The 15481-nt window shown below is 58.2% G+C and overlaps 1 protein-coding gene across 1 annotated transcript in view; it reads left to right on the top strand.

Annotated features, from left to right (window-relative positions):
- The window catches only part of RAB26 (RAB26, member RAS oncogene family), a 31102-nt gene that overhangs the window by 4245 nt on the left and 11376 nt on the right, over positions 1–15481 (top strand). The gene's annotated exons all lie outside the window — the stretch shown is intronic.

Genomic DNA, 15481 nt, shown 5'->3' with positions numbered 1-15481 from the left:
GCCAGGGGCTGTGCTCTCCCTGCCCTGCTGTCGGGGCACCGGCTGCGTCGTCTCGCTGTGCGATGGCTTTTGGCTCCGTTTTGGCACCGCGGCGGTGATGGGTGGATGCGGTGAAGAGCTGGTGGTGATGCCACACGCCGTCTTCCCAACCGCCTGTTCTCAGCAGGATCTCGCATCTCCCCCTTTCTTGGAGGATTTCTGGGAGATGGGTGTCTCTTGTGACCTCCTATTTCACGGGGCTGTGAATAATAACTTGCTGGTACAGTGACAAGTGGAAGAGATGAGGGACAGCTCAAAAAGCCTTTAGAAAGAAAGCGATGTTCTTTCCTGCAAATAGGCTTTCGATGCAGAGTGGCGCTGCGGGCTGCAGCAGCAGCTTGGTCAAGTTGGTAAATTGGAGTCCATAATTTTATACAAAGGTAATTACATGGTATTTCAGGTGTTCTTAAAATGAAAAGCGTTTTATTACTGGTTGCAATGATTGATACCAAGGGCAGTCATAAAATCCTGTGACTTATTGATTAGAGCGCCGAAACGACTGCTACTGAGAAGCAATCAAATTAGGGTTAATTTACTTCTGTAATAGAGCTGCGAGAGCTACATAGGTTTGAAATGGGCAGATAATAAAGCGGGGAAGATCATGTGTATACCCTAAAACTCATTATTATCATCTTTGTAAGGTACTCATAATTTTGGGGGGGACATGGAAATAGTTTTTTGATTGTACATCTCCGTTTCCATTAAGATAATCCTGTTTGCAGGCGCCATGTAATTGTGCCCCTCTCACTGTTTGCATCACGATGCAGATGAAGCTCCGGGGTGGTAATGCTGGAGCCTTCTGCTGTGAGAGTGCGCTTGGGTTTTAATCTGTGTCTGTCTAATAACAAAACTGTCACATCGCGGCTCCTTTTCTCTGTAATCTCACAATTTGGCATCAGGTTTTCTGGCTGAAGCAAGCAAGGCTGTTTGTGACCGTGGGTGGTTGTCGTTGGAGAAGGCGGTCGCTGGGTTCTTGCTGCGTTCGCCTTGGACCAGGGCAAGAGGTGCTGAGCGAGTGCAGGGCGTTATTTCGGTGCATCGGGCTTTCTCGGCGGAGTTTGCAGCGGTCACTGAGCCTCGCTGGTGGCGGAGACCATGGGGACCTCCCCAAGGCCAGGGCGTGCGGCAGCTGGGCTCCTGTGCACGCACGACCTTGCTTGGCTGGGGGAGCTGGCAGGAGCCTGAGGAAAGGCTGGGGACGTTGCGGGGATGGAGCTGCCCAGCTCTTGCCATTGTTTTTGGGACTGTCTCCGCTCCTTTTGATGCCAGCTGGTCTCTGCGAAGCACCCTAGGATGGGACGGAGCCGCGTTGGGGGCCAGCCTGCGCGCCCACCCAGCTGCTCTCTGCCTCCTCTCCCAGTCCATCCACTGGTCCCGGTGGGCTGCAGGATCAGCTGCTCGTTTTTGAGGATGTCAAACCATTAGATACACACAAAGCTATGGCTAATGGATTATGTAGGCCTGAGTGAATGTAAATGAATAGAAATCCATTTAAAATTAATCTGGCATTACAATTCCTAATGGCCCCCTAGGTTTTTTCCCTCCTACTGTTTTATGTTAGGGAGAACCTCTCGCATTGTGTTTGTTTAAGAGACGATGATAAACAAAGAAGGATGTTGATCTAAATATATTTGGAAAATAAACCACTGGTACTAGGGAAATAAAGATGATCACAGTATTAAAAAAATGCATCAAAATGGTACCTGTTGGCTTCTAGCTTTGGAGAGGCCGAGTCCTTCTGTTTTCCTTCTTTTGAAAATTGGTTTTACTGGGGGAGCATCTTTAGCTCCTCAGGGATACACCAGCCCTCCCCGTTCAGCCGCCGCAGTGCCGGGGCGTCCGGGGGTGCCGAATGGAGGGTTTGGCTGGGGGTGCGCTGCTGGCTGTGCTGGGGCGAGCCCCTCCCTCCCTCCCCCGCCCCCCCCATGCCGTGGGTGCCCCTAAGGTGAGGCAGAGCCCTGGGGCAAGGTCCTGCTCCTGGCAGGGGCTTCGTCCGAGCAGGGGGCTCGCTTGGAGCGACAGAGACTTCTGTCCGAGTTACTGTGCTGCTTCCCCCCGAGGAAGAAGCCTCCCGGGGGGGCAAACCCCTCTCTGCCTCCGGCATCTCGGTCGCAGGCGTCGCCTTCGGGGTTTCCAGCCATTGCTATAGATAATGGGGGGCTTAGTTATTCCCTCCCACGAGCCGTGGAGTGGCCAGGGCTGTGCCGAGCCAGCACGAAGTCTGCCTTCTCCTCTTCCCTGGGGCCGGGGGGTCTCAGCGGATCCCTCTGCTTGGGGACAGTGGTGGGGCCAGGTCTCTCCCTGCAGATCCCTGCTGGCGAGGGCAGGATGGGTCCTGCCTGTGCAGGCAGAGCGGCTGCCTGGGGCAGGTCCCGCGTGCTTTTCTAACGTCGTACGTTAGGGTTTCAGGGAGAAGGGGTCTCCTGCGAAAGAGCAGGTTTATCACTCGGGTGTGAATCCCATTTTTCTCGGTGCTACTGAAGAAGCTGCCTTTTGCTGTAATTTTGGAGCAGAAACCTCGTCAGAAATTAAAGCTGCGCAGCCAACGGTATTTCTGTCTCGTCGTAGCAGCTAACTAACGAGGAATGTCTTGCCAAAGCCGAGAAACCAAAGGGCCACGTGAGCCCGCTGCGTGCCCCCTCCCCGATGACGGCCGGGCTCCGTGGGGACACCCCGACGCTCGCTGCCCAGCCGGTGCTCGCAGCCCCGCGCTATCCCGATCTTTGCAGGGTCAGGCGAGTTAAAATTTTTGTACTAATTGGACCTGAAAGGAGAAGAACATGAAAGAAAAAAAATGAAGATGAGCCTTTTCTCCCTGGGAAGAGGTGCTAATGAGTTTCTTTGCGTTAGCAGAAGAGATGGTTTCTGCGTTAATCAGTGGGATGAAACCATTAGGAAGTGCTTTGCTGGCGGAGTTCAGAGCAGGGTGGTTTGTCTTCGTTTTCTCCGAGGCACGTAGCGGTATCGCTCCTCTCTTGCTGCCCCAAGGGGAGGGAGCAAACCAACACCCTCCTGGTGCAAAGCATGCTTAGGTGCTGCGGGAGGAGGAGGAAGGAGCCAGCCCTGGTGCTTTGGCACAGCTTTGGGCTTCCCGAGCAGGCGGCTGGGTGCCGGGAATATTTCCTCTGAAGGCTGGGCTTTGACGTCCACCGCTTTGCACCAACGTGCCCAGGAGGGGTTTCTGCTGGTTGTTACCCTGCGGAGACCCGCGGCTCCCTGCAGGCACAGCCTCCTCGGATGCGGGCGAGCCGGCAGCAGCCGTGCTCTCTGCTCCAGCCTTGGCCGTGCCGCAGTTAATCTGCCCGCTGGGACGGCTGCTGTGCACTGTAAATAAAAGCTGTCACTTGTGACCCTGAGCTTTAAGGACTCTTGATTACATTGAGCCCCGTGCTGCTCTGGGGGTGGAATCAGCGGTATATAATATGTTTTTTTGCATAAGAGATTTGTTGCATCTCTGTTTGTTTTTTGTAGCATGTGTGTGCACCTTCCATCGGCAAAACAGCAGCTGCTGGCTGCCTGCTGACTCCCTCAGCGAGCTAAACTTTGCAGGAGAGATGGAAAGCTTCGTTCCAGCCATGCAAGGTGTGCAAACTAACACTGGCCGCGGTCTGGATTCGGCAAGTCTGGTCCTGGGTCTCATCTGGTCCCAAGTCTGGTCCCTGGCACTCAGGGGAGGGAGGTGTGGATGCCCTGAGGACCCGCGGGTCCCCAGCAGATGCCCGCATCCCTGTCCTCGGGGCGATGCTCCAGCGCAGCGTTTGCCGAGGTGCCTCCCTTTGAGGGGCTGGTGCAGCCTGGAGCCATCTGAAAGCCAAGGGCTGGCTTTTATCTCAGCGGCTGGCACGGAGCATTAGCAGGGCTAATTTTCTGATGGATCAATCTGGAAAAAGTGGGAGGGGATCTGCTTAGGCTGGAAGAAAGAAACGGAAGTAAATTAATTCCAGCGTGTCTTTCTATACAAAATTAGTCCTGAACGTTCGAGGGAAGGGACTGTGGGCATTGAGCAGAGTGTTTAGTCTCTTCTCTTTGCACACTTTGCCGTGTAGCGTGGCAACGTGTACAGGGTTGGGCAGGGGGGCTGCTGCAGGCTGCAGTCGGGTGCGTTTAGGTTGGTCCCCAGGGCCATGAGCTGGAGCGCCGGAGGGGACAGCCCCGGCTCCGCACCCCTGCGAGAGCACTGGCCTTCCCCTGGGAAGGGCATCTTGGCGCTGCCTGCGTTGCCCGGGCCAAGGGCTTGCCTGGCCCTCCGTGGGGCTGCCGTGCCAGCGGCAACGTGGGTGCGACCGCTCCGGGCCGGGGGAGGCGGGGAAGGAGCCCTGCGTGGGTGCTGGCGTGGCAGGACGGGCAGGAGGATGCCTTGGGTGTGTGTTCCCAGCAGCTCTTTGTCTGAAATTGGCTTGTTGTGCATCTCCTATTGCTGTATGAATTTTGATAGAATTTTGATAGAAGCCAGTAGCTGATTTCATACTTTTGCGTTTCTCACTGTAAGGAAAGCTGGGCTAAATTTGCCTAGAGGAGCTTTCCTGGGATGCTTTCCACCCCTTCTGCCTGGTTTCGGGAGGCAGAGGAGACGCTGGCACCGGTGCCGTGAGGACCGCGTGCCGTAAGGACCAGGTGCTGCCCGAATCCGGCAGCAGGTGAGGCAGGTCCCGGAGTGCTCGCACAGGGAGGGCAGGCGCTGGTAGCAGGAACACGCCTCGATTTTATTGATTTACGTCGTATCTGACTCTTAGGACGACAGCTTCTCCGCAGCTGCTGCTGGTTCCTGTTCCCCGCTCCCAGGACGGGCTCTCCGGGGAGTAAATAGCCATTTTTCCTGGGAAACCGAGCCCTGCTTTGCTTTCAGCTGCTGCTCTCCTCCCTTGCAGAGGGACACAGCTTTGCAGTCGGTGAAGCCTGTCATTTGCATGCAGGGGCTCAGTTGCCAAGAGATGCTGTGAGCAGCACCCGTGGCGGGCTGCACCCGCTTTCTCACATCTGCTAGTATTTTATTCATGTTTCTTTGGCTCTTGCATTTGAAAAATAATAAACCTCCTCGGTGCGCTCCAGTTCTGCAGCACACCAGTAAACTGCAAACACCCGTGTGCTGGCGGTAATCCCAGTGGACAACAGACTCGATTCCTGCCTTGGGGAAGGCAAAAAGAAATAGGATGAATGTCTTCAAAGCAGAGAAGTGCTTGAGTCGCTCTTTAAATGAGCGACTGGAGCAGCCTCGAGACCCGGAGCCTGGTTAAGAAAACTCTTAACCAGTTTGCAGGATGGTGTGAAGGTGTCTGCCCCGCTCTCGGCACGCCGGGGCCTCTCCCACCCCCTCGGTGTCTGGGAAATACCACCCGGAATAGGCTGTGCGTTTAATCCGGGTGTGACATTTTGCATCCATTTCAGCTGACAGCGAGAGCGCTGGGGACGTGGGGTTTCGTGGGAGATGCTCCTGGAAGGGTGCCGGTGTCTCCCAGGCTCCTGCAGCCCTGCTGCTGCGTGGTGGCTTCCCGGCGCGTGCCAACAGCCGGCATCCCCACGGGTCTGTCCCAGTGCAGGATGGTTGAAATTAAAAGTGTAATTAGCTCAGGCAGAGGGCAGGAGGCCTGGGCTGCTCGGGAGCTGCAGAGCCAGGGCGCAGGCACAGAAAAAATGCACTCGGGAGCCGCTGGTGGAAGGAGGGAGGTTGTAAAGCCGTTCACCACAATCTGCTTCTGTATCCTCCTCGTTAGAGCTGTACGGGAGCTCAAAACCCCGTTAGAGGATGGGGATGAACATGGTGGAAACTCAAGTGGAAAATGCAATTCCTGCACATCCGCAGCCTGTTGCAAGCCTACGTGGAAAGAGTGAGCTGAGTCGCTTCCCCGGCCCTGTAGAGTCTGACCAGAACGGCTTAATTTCTTAATCCTTTAATTTCTTTTCCAGGCAAGTTGCGCTGCGGTGCAGAGGCGGGTTGGGAAGCGGCGCCCGGGTGCGTGTGGTGCCATTGCAGTGTCCCCTTCCCTGAGCCACCAGCGTTCACCATGGCCGGGCCACCAGCAGGCACAGTCCTGGCTCTGCGGGCGCCCGGGGCTGGCGATGTGTCTGTCCCCGGCGTGGGGATGGCATCGTGCCGTGGGGATGGCTGCCTGCACTCCTGGAGCCTTTCCATGCCTTTATCTTATTTCTGTTTTTCCTGCAGCAGCATGGGAAGAGAAGCATTGCTTTGTCCATCATAAAATCGTACGAGTTTTTGGCGGTAGCTCCGTGGCCGCGCTTTGAAGTGCCCTGCGAGGTCTCTGCGAGGAGTTGGGTTTCGGTGTGGGGTGATGAACCCGCTCAGTGCGAGCGTCCTCGCTGCAGCACCCATCTCCTGCGGGGATGATGGGTGCAGTGGAGCTGCCGCCGGGGATCGCTCTGCCCATGAGCGGCAGCCGGAGCCGTTTCCCCCCATCCTCGGGGGTGTGGGTCAAAGCCCCGCTCCCCGCTTCGCTCCAGCTTAGCAGGCTCTCCCTGCAAAGGAGCGGGGTGAGGAGGAGGTCGGCGCTGGAGGAAGGCTGTGGGCATACAGATGTGGTGTGTCTGCACCTCTCCGGATGGTGCCAGGTGAGAAACTGGTCCCGGGGAGGCCAATTCGGGTGCTGGAGCATCGGCTGCCCTGGTGCGGAGCCAGGCGTTACGCTGGGTCTGCTCGTGGTGCCGGGGCCTGCGAGGGGGCGTTTTATAGATGATAAAACATTTAAATGGGTCTAGAGTGAGTCTAAATGGTTTGAATATTTCATGGAATACATTTGGCTTAATTTCACTTTCATCTTTTATTTGCGATAAAATATTGAATTCAGCTGTGCAGAACTGGGTTTTTCTTTGAAAGCAGAGGGGAGGTGGCTGAGCCGGCGGGGACGGGTGGGCTTTGGGGTGCCTCTGCGCCCCACTGCCGCCCCCGTGATGGGCATCTAGGGGCATCCCTGCCCCACGGCTCTCGTCTTGCTCAGCCCCCGTGACCCCCCCGAGCCCTCGCTGCTGCTCCGCGGAGCCGCTGTCTCATTTTATTACCGCTGATTATTTGCCCCCAGTGGGCTTCGTTTTATTCCCGGTGTGGATGCTGGTGATCTCTGTGTGCACGCAGGGAAGGGCAAGGTGCCGGTCCCGGGTTCGTAGTGCTGGGGAGGGCTGCAGCGGGACATCGCCACCTTTCCCGAAAAGCTGGTGCGGGGGGAGCTGTCTCCGGCCGAGCTCACCGGGTGCTGCCTGTGCATCATCCTGTCCCAAAAAGCACCTGCCCCTTCGTCCTCTTCCCAAAGAGCCGCTTTCCTCCTTGCATCTGCAAAGGGTGGAGAGACCCGAGCCGTGGAGACAGGGGTCAGGGTGGTCCCATTGATGGGGCTTTTGCTGGGCCCTGCGATGGTAACACTGAGCATCGCTGCGGCAAATCGGAAGGGGAGCAATTGGCCGCTGCGAAGCTGGGAACAGTGAGTGCCGGCAGAAGATCGATCCCCTTTGGGGGAAGAAAAAAAAAAGGGAGAAACAATCCTTTCCAAGTGGGTCGGAGCTGTGTTTACGGGGGAAGGAGCCGCAGCGCAGCGCGTGTCTGAGCGGTCGTCCACTCGTCCTTGGCTGGCAGTGGGGGGACACGCGCTGGTTCCTATGGCAGTGGGGAATTTAGGAATGGAGGGCTTGTTCACCTGCAGAGCCTTTGGAAGCAAAATATTTTGCCGGTGGTGTTGTCCTGGGGGGGGTGAGCGATGCAGGGGGACCTGGGGTGGCCGCTGGCGGGGAGCCCCGAGGAGGAGGAGGAGGAGGAGGAGGGAGGGGGGGGAAGCTGGGGAAGCACTGGGAGCTGTGGGATTCCTGCATGGGACAGTGCTGGTGGCACCATGGGGACATCCTCGCCCCGGAGCACGGGACTGGCTGAGCGCTGTGCCCTGCCGTCGTACGCCCACAGCCAGGCAGAGCCGGGGCGATGCTCGCCTTGCTTGGCTGCACCGCGCTGCCTGTGCAGCTCCTGGCCCCGCTCGCGGCCCGGCGAGAAGGGGAGCGAAGCCGCGGTGCTGCTGTACACGCTGCCGGCTCCATCCAAGAGCCATGGAGCTGCCCCTGCTCCCCCGGCAAGGGATCTCCACCGGAGCGGTGTAACTCATACAGCTTTGTTTGTCTAACAGGAGCATACAGCGTTTTTAATCCTGGCTAAGCACCGAGTCATTGCCTTGAAGGATTGCAGAACCTCTTGAAAGCAGCAGCAAATATTTCATCTTTATGCCTGCATCGGAAAAAATATTTCTTCCCGATCCTAACTAATATGTGTTGGGAGCTCGTGCTCCTTCAGCTTTAAAGAGTGGTGCTCATTGCCCTGGTCTGAGGCTGTCCCAGGGCGAGGAGAAGCCCCGCGGGGGTCTTGGTGGGCTTCAGGCTGGGGAGATGTTTGTGTTGCAGACGTGGTGGCTCTGGGGTCAGTGCTGCCCGCAGGCAGGAAAGGTCGTCTTCTAGAGGTCGTAAGACCGACAGCATGTCTCTGAGGATGCAACTGGTCCTGTTGTGAACATCTGGACAGGTTTTGTTTCATTCTGTGGGGTTTTTTTAATATTTAATTTATTGAAAGGAGGGGAGCGGTGTGGAGCCGTGCCCAGCTGCATCAATGCAGCCGAACCTGCCCGGGTCGGATGCCGCAAAGCCGTCCGCCTGCGGCGAGCCCGGACCTCGTCAGCCCTCGTTCAGTCTGCCCGTGTCTGAGGATGTTTTCCTCCTTCCCATCGAGCCGCGATGTTCCTGGGCCCCAGTGACACGCTGGGGAAATGGAGGCTTTGGCTTTTCCAGCTTTGCTTGCGCGGGCGTCACCACGGCAACGGTGCGGCCGCCCCCCCCCCACTGGCGAACGCCTCGTCCGACGCACACCGTTTTATGGCATTAACGCGGTTATTAGCGAAGCACCGCCAAGCCGCCGCCGTGTGCGCTGCGCGCCTGCGGTGCGGCGCGATGCGTGCCGGGGGTGGCAGAGGAGGAGCTGGGGGTCCTGCCCCAGCGCCGATGCCGCTGCTCCCCGTTACCGACGATGAGGCTGAACCAACCTCAGCTCCCGGTACCGTTCGCGCCAGGGAGAGCTGTTGGCATCGGTGCCCATTGCTCTCAACCTTGAAACAACCCCCCGTTAATGATTATTTTTTTTTCCCCCCAAAGCCAAGCGCAGGAGGCTGCTGGAGGTGTCCAGGGAGCACAGACCCTGCTGGCCAGGACCTTGCCCGTCCGCTTGGTCAGCGATGCTGAATTTGGTCCGAATTGCTGGGGTTTGCTTCCCCCGTGCCGCTCGACGGCAGCAGGTCCCCGTCAGCGCCTCCGTGCCTCGCTGCTTCCTCTGACCCGATGACTAAGAAAAACACAACTGCATGGCTGGATGAATAATTCAGCCCAGCCTCGTTACTGGGGAGTTCGTAGCGAAGACCCTGTCTGGGGACCTTCTTGTCGTAGGGGGCTGGTCCCTGGATGAGCGTCCGTCTTGCAGCAGGGATTTGGTGCCCCAGGTGGTGCAGGGTCAGTCCAGTCCCTTTCCTGGGTGCACAGGGAGCCCTTCCTGATGCTTGTGCAGCCAGATGGCTGGGCTTTAATTTGTGGGGTTTGTTGTTTCCCCCCCCCCGCCAGTGTTAAGCACACTCGGCTCTCGGGAGCTGCAGGGAAGCAGCCGTTTCTCCAGCATCGTGACTGCGGGAGGACGGCATCGTTTCCCTGGCGTGGCCGGGCGCTCGCCCTCCCGCCCCACCGGCTGCAAAGCCCCTGCGGGCTCACCGCTTTTATCGTCGCCCCGTTTGCCGCACGCCTCAGCGGAAACGCCGAGGGATTGTTGCTACTCTCGGTGTCAATTTTTAGAGTGCGGCGGGGGTTTTGGCAGCGGTGCCGGCCAGCCCACGCAGCCCCGAGCAGCGCCAGCCTCGGGGAAGGACTGGCAGCTCTGCCGGGCTGGCGGGGATGCAGCTTTCTGGGGGTGAGCCCGCTGTGCCGTGTGCCCGTGCACCTCCCCACGGCATCGGCATGGCCGGGCTGGCCCCTCCAGGCTGGGCAGAGCAGTGGGGCAGGGCTGGGAAGAGACCCCAGTGCTGCAATGGCCGTGCCGCACTGCCCTGGGCAGCCGTCACCGGTTGCGTTTATTTTCTGCTGTAACTGTACGCTCTTGGGCGTTTCTGTAGGGGCTGAGGGGCCGTGGGGTGTTGCGTGGTGACAGTGCGGGTCGGCGCGTGGAGGGAGCGGGGTCGGGGCTGTGAAGCATCTCAAGCCATGACACCACGGGTGTGGGCTTCCTTGGGCTCCCGTGAGTCAGTGCTTTCTGAAAGAAAAGCGTTCCCGGGAGATCACGCATCGCAGGTCTCCGATGAGTGGGCTTTTTCCTCTAAGTGCTGAGGCACACGCGGCCTGAAGCCAACCCCGAGCGGCTCCAAAGACACTGGGTCCTGAGCCCCACGGGCGTGCTCTCCCCCCGCTCTGGGAGCCCGGCTGCGGGGAAGGCCGGCTCCTTCCCCAGCTCCTTTCCTAGACCTGCCACGGTTTGCTGATGTGGCTCGGAGAAGAAACGTGGCTGATGTGACGGGGCCAGAACGGGGCTGGGAATCGCTTCCCGGTGAACCCCGCGGCACAGTTCGGGAGAAGGGGCATCCCTGCGGGGCATCGCCGTGGTGCAGGCACAGCAGCCCTGTGCGGTGGCGGAACTGGGGGAGCCGGAGCCCTAAGAGGGGTGACCCCGCCTGTCCCTGCCCGAGACCAGAGGTTTGTGTTGGGAGGAGGGGGAATAAAAGGAGGAGCCCGTCCTCTGTCCCTGTGCCCGCTGTCACTGCCGTAGGTAAGTGGCTCTTGGCTGAACGGCAGCGCAACCGGGGTGCCCGTTGCTGCTGCCTCTCGAGGCTTTGCTGACCCAAGAGAGCTGCAGGGATGGAAACACCCAGAACGTGCCAGCACGACGGCGCTGGGGCGTGATCTGCCGTGGGGGACGAGCTCTGCCAGGCTTGGGCGTTGTGCCTGCCGCAGTGGCTTTCCCGAGGGCTTTGCCGGGAAGGGACCAGCTCCTGCGGCATCGCCCTGCTCCGGGATGCGGGATGTGCACAAAAATCAGAGCATGGTGCCAGCGGTGGCCCCGCGTGCCGTGGCGCTGGCAGACCTGGGAGAGCGGCACCGAAAACGCTTAATTTAGTGACAAGGAGCTGAACTTGGAGAGCCGGGTCTCGCTGCAATGGGGGTGCGTGCCGTACCCCTTTGCATCGGGGTGAGTCGCAGCTTGGTGAGGTGGCTCCCTGCAGGGCTGGGGCTCGGCAGGTGGGACTGCAGTTCAGCCTGAACTTTCTTAAATACATTAACGTGCTGCACTTAAAAATGTGCATGAATTAATGTGAGAAGTGCTTGACAATGCCTAAAATAACTTTGTTCCCGAGCAAGCGTTAATGCATGGCAGATGTGTTTTTTCCCTCCTGAATAATACACACATGAGATCAAATTGCTCCCAAAAGCTCGGCGCGCTGGCAGTCGCACGGGGCCTGGCATCGCCGGGGTGTTGCAGCGGGGAGCGGTGCAGCTTCAGGGGGTGATTGATTCTCCGGGGGATCAGCCCCTCAGCTTGGCACAGAGGTGGAAATCCTCTCCTGCGGACCCAGCCGCTCCAGCCTGAGTTAATGGCTGCGGCTGGGCTTTCCGAGCGACGCTCCTGGTGCAACAACAAAAAAAAATCAAGGCAATTGCGTGGGTTTTGGTTCAGTTTATTTGCAAAATGGTTTGCAAGTGCCTGTGCCGGTAGCACCCGGCTGCCCAGGAGCACGGTCCACCCTGCATTCCCAGCCCCGAGCCCGGCGCTGCCATCCGGACCTCCCGGTGCCTGCCAGTGGCCGGGCAGGACCGCAGCAGTGTTGCCGTCCGTGGCGAAGCAGAGCCGCTCCGGCTAGCGAGGAGGAGGTAAAACCTCAGAAAATTTTCCCCCAGAGTTTGGAAAGCAGACAGGGGGCCGAGGAGGGGTCCTGCCCTGCGGGGAGCGGGCTGGAGCTCATCGCGCTTCAACCCCCTCCGCCGCCGCTGCCACCGCACCGCCCCGTGCATGGGAGCTGCTGCACCGCCGCAGACGTGGGCTGGGACGTCGGTGAGCACCGAGACCTGGTATGTGCCATGCCCAGGGTCTTAATGGACTTGTAGGGACTTCAGAAAATCTCATTATGGTTGTTCAGTCACTCTCTTTTCCTTGAATCCTTTGAAGGATTCATCTGGACTCAGGCTTGCTGCTCGGCGAGAACATGGTCTTGGAGAGCTGTCTGCCGTAGCTGCAGGCGAAGGATGTGTGTGTTTGTGTGTGTATGTGATAAAAAGCTACAGATTCATTTGTCAGGTACTTGGGGATTATTTTTTTTTTTAGTGATGAGAAGTGCTATTTAATAATACCGTTTGCAATGTCGTCTGCAGGAGATGCTGTGTTACTGCCAGGTGCTGCCGGGATATTTGCTGCTAGATATTCAGACCTGATTTTTTTTTTTTTTTTAATTGGATTGCAAAGTCTTCTCTGAAACTTTGGGCAAGTTCCCATCCCTTTAGGTGCCAGCCCTCTGATACAAAGAAGCCTGGCTGTGCTGCTGGCTGCAGTTGCAGGTACAGCTAATTGCACGCCCCGTGCTGTGCAGGAGAGTCTTGCTGGCCGGGGCCCCGGAGCCTTCCTCAGCAGCATCTTCCTCCGGGCAAAGTGACCCCGCTGCCTTAAGGAAAGCTATGTTTTACAGCAGGGATCATACTGAGAGCAGACGAGGCTGCCCAGAAGGCTGGTTTTGTAGCTCCGAAACCAAATTATAATATTCCTCAAGACTGGGATAGGCCAAATGGAAAATGCTTGGACCAAGCATAACAGCAGGAAAAATTAATCTTTTCTAATTTGCCTGCCGTGCCCAAGGGCTGCTCGGGTGTGCGGGGGTGAGCCACAGGAGGGACGGGCTTGCAGCCCCCCAGGGCTCATCCTGCCGGGCTGGGGGTCCCCTCACTGGGTGTTTCCTGGTGGCTTTCTCTTCCGTGAACTCCACTGCTGCCTGGCTGCTCTGGGGCCCAACCAGTTAAACTCCTCCTGAGCTGGGACGGGTTTTGTGCTGGAAATGAGACGGCTGCTGCAGGACTTAAATGTGGTTCCTGGGATCCTGCTCCTGGACACAACTGGGCTGGTCCAAATCACATCCCCCCCGGAGGGATCGTCCTCTTTATCGTCCTTGGAGGCAGCGGAGGATGGAGCTTGTGGGGCCGGGGCACGCAGCCCGGGGCTTGCTGCCGTCCCCGGGGCTTTGACAAGGGTGAAAGGGTGCAAAGCCGGGAGGCCGGCGAGCAGCACAGCTGTTACGGGATGAGCCGAGGAGCCCGGCTCGTCCCGCAGCTCCAGCTGCTCCAACACCCCACAGGCTGCTGTGATGGGAGCACTGGGTACCGCAGCACTTCTGACATAGGGACTGGCTTCTTTGGTGTAAAAACTGATGCAAGGCTTTATTTCCCCCTCCCGGAGTAAACAATTCCCTGTATAACGGTAATTGATGACCCATTTTTCATTCTCGTGGCATTGACAGCCGCTGTGTTTGCTGTAAATGAGAAATGATATGGCAATAAATGCTCTGTAGAGATTCTTGTTCTGCTTTGCAGCACGGTATGTCCTTGATGAAGAAAATGAAGATAAATATGTCGAGTGCCACGTTACTTATTCTCGGTATTGGCACAGATCTGCGTGAGCCATCTCGGCCCCCTTTGTTTCCAAGGCTGCCTGGTTTAGAAGTAAGCACGGATATTTTTAAAAATATCTCTTCTATTATAAAGTAGAAAAAAAAGAGACTGAAGGGGTGAGTAATGCAGCCCAGGGTGGTGGGGAGCTGCCGCAGACCGTCCCCGGGTGGGGAGGAGGGATGCGGCCGTGGGCTCCGTCTGCTCCCAAGACCCGACCGTGTGCTGGGAGCTGCAGAGATGGGCTGCAGCCTTCCTGCTGACTTTGGCTTTTTGGTGGCTCTGGTCTCCGGGGCGGCTGTAGCAGATCCTATCCTCTGGATTTTTAAGGGTGGAAACCCCAGTTTCCCTGGCTGCCCACGGGGCTGGGGCGCAGGCTTGCTCCAATGTGGCGGGGACATCCGAAAGCCTTGCAAGGCCACGTCTCCCGCCTGTTGGGATGAGCCTGAGCAGCCCCGTCAGGCTTAAAAGCATCGATAGTCTGAGTCTCGCCTGCCTGCGCCTCCTTCAAGGCACCGTCCCCTTGATCGTCCCTGGGGCGCTGACTTGCTGGTTCGATGGAGCAGCCGGGCTGGGGAGGGAAAGCGTCGCTGAGCCGGTACTCCTCCACCAGCACCGGGAGCCGGGTGGCTGCAGGACACGGCTGCCACGGGCGATGCCAAGAAGCAGAGCATGACTTTATTTTAAAACATATAATCCTAACCAGATCCTCTTACCTCTAATCTGTCCCTAAGACAGGATTCTCCACTTCTTGCCAGAAAAACCTTTTATGTGCAGGCTGATGTGAATAGAAGATGATAAGTCACTAATTCTTCAGTGCGTCTGCTCTAACAAGAGCCTTGACTCTTATCTCCTGCAGGGCTGGCAGCCAGGGAGATGTTAATTGTGCTTTAATGTAGCGTACATGGCTCTTGACACAGACTGGTGCTGCAGACGCCCCTGGGGCGTTCGCCGGGTGCTGCAGGGTGCGGGGAAGGGGCCGCGCTGCCCGTGGAGGCGAGGGGCTCTGCAGGGCAGCACAGAGGGTCTGTGCCCACCGCGGCTCGGGGGGATTTAGATAGGGCAGGGCTTGCGGCTTCTCCTGTCTCGCCCGCAGCGTGCGGGGCAGGTTGTGCCCTGGCCGGGGCCCGGCACGCAGGGAGAGAGGGGACGTGGCGAGGTGACCCCTCGAAGGAGGCAGCGAGAGGCGAGGGGGCGCGGGGCCGGCTCCAGCAGCAGAGCGGATCAGAAACGCCGTCTGCTGCAAGGTGCCATGTTAATCTGCTTTTTGCGGGGTCTGCTGTTGAACTGAGCAGCGAGCGCCAACACGTTATAATTTCTGCGAGGATCTTCGCGCCGGGGATCGGCGGCTGGCTCTGGAGTGTCTCTGCTGCAGGCAGGAGTGTGCAAGTCCTGGGGAAAAAAAGCCAAGGCAGAAGTTTCTATTTTTAGCTGCAGAGTGCAAATGCACAGTGCTGTCGAGGAAATTAATCACCTGCCCTGGAAGACGAATGGTCGGGTTTTCTCTCGGAGCAGATTTATGGGATGAGGCAGAGGGAACCGTGGCAGGGTGTGCTGGCTGCCCTGGTCTCCCCGGGTCTCCCCCGGGACGCGTGCCGGGGCCACTCGGGCGCGCTGCCGGCGGTGGAACAGCAGAGCTGCATTTGTTGCTGCTCTGCAGCTGAGGAGGAGGAGGATCAGCAAAGATGGATCCCAGCGGCCGGGCCGTCCTCTGGCAGGACTTGGCATGGCTGGAGAGGGACTGTCCCCAGCCGTGCTGTGGCACAGCCCTGGGACCTCCTGCATC

The sequence above is a fragment of the Ciconia boyciana genome, chromosome 13, assembly GCF_034638445.1.
Source record: "Ciconia boyciana chromosome 13, ASM3463844v1, whole genome shotgun sequence".
NCBI classification, from domain to species: Eukaryota; Metazoa; Chordata; class Aves; order Ciconiiformes; family Ciconiidae; genus Ciconia; species Ciconia boyciana.
The sequence above is the reverse complement of the archived record's forward strand: the minus strand, read 5'-3'. Positions and strand labels throughout refer to the sequence as shown.